The sequence below is a fragment of the Eulemur rufifrons genome, chromosome 7, assembly GCF_041146395.1.
Source record: "Eulemur rufifrons isolate Redbay chromosome 7, OSU_ERuf_1, whole genome shotgun sequence".
Lineage (NCBI taxonomy): Eukaryota > Metazoa > Chordata > Mammalia > Primates > Lemuridae > Eulemur > Eulemur rufifrons.
The window spans coordinates 2,644,817-2,645,717 of record NC_090989.1 but is presented as its reverse complement, the minus strand read 5'-3'; the positions used below and the strand labels follow the sequence as shown (position 1 = coordinate 2,645,717).

The following is a 901-nucleotide window of genomic DNA, read 5'->3' as shown; positions in this document are numbered from 1 at the left end:
TTAAAATTTTATTTTAGTTCACAAGGCTCAGCCTCCTGCAGTTTGTCAACTGTGGTTTAAAAGTTCCTCCTCCCGGTGGCTGGTTCCAGAGGCTTCTGTGCAGCCGATCTGGGCTGCCTTACCCTAACCCGTAGTCCAGATTTGAAAGGTGGCGGTTTGTCATGTGACCCCAATGCTCTGATAGAACTAACAAAAGTCATCTTTTCTCTTGTTAGGCGGAAGTGACCACTTCTATTTTTTTCTTTTAATCCAGTCTCCGTAGAGACGGTCAAACATTGCCAATGCCGACGATGGTGCGAGTCATCATGCCAGGATATCGGTGAACGTTTTTAATCAGCAAAAACCTCGCCGCAGCTAAACCTCACTGCTGTGAAACTGCCAGGGACAAAGCCAGGACTGGCGGCTTCTGGGCTCCGTCCAAGTCAGAGCTGAAACTGGAAGTCTCAACTTGGATTTTCTGTAAAAAGAGAAAGAATGCCTAGTCTTAAAACACTCACCTCCTTTGTGGATCTCTTTTTTATGTCTTGATTTTTCCTCAAAGAATTTAGTTTTCTTCCAAGTTCAAAAGTAGGTTAAAAAAATAGTTTTCTTTTTTTGTTTTGTTTTGAATGTCCTTTTATTTTTTCATTTTTTTTTTTTTTTTTTTTTTTTTTTTGAGACAGAGTCTCACTCTGTTGCCCAGGCTAGAGTGAGTGCCGTGGTGTCAGCCTAGCTCACAGCAACCTCAAACTCCTGAGCTCAAGGGATCCTCCTGTCTCAGCCTCCCGAGTAGCTGGGACTACAGGCATGCGCCACCATGCCCGGCTAATTTTTTCTATATATATTTTTAGCTGTCCATATAATTTCTTTCTATTTTTAGTAGAGATGGGGTCTCGCTCTTGCTCAGGCTGGTCTCGAACTC

At 43.1% G+C, this 901-nt stretch overlaps 1 non-coding gene across 1 annotated transcript; it reads right to left on the bottom strand.

Annotated features, from left to right (window-relative positions):
• Window positions 1-253: 253 nt before the first annotated feature.
• On the bottom strand, window positions 254-392 carry LOC138388717 (U4 spliceosomal RNA). Its single transcript, XR_011234212.1, has one exon. It is a non-coding gene; the product is annotated as a U4 spliceosomal RNA (small nuclear RNA).
• Between the last annotated feature and the right edge of the window lie 509 nt (window positions 393-901).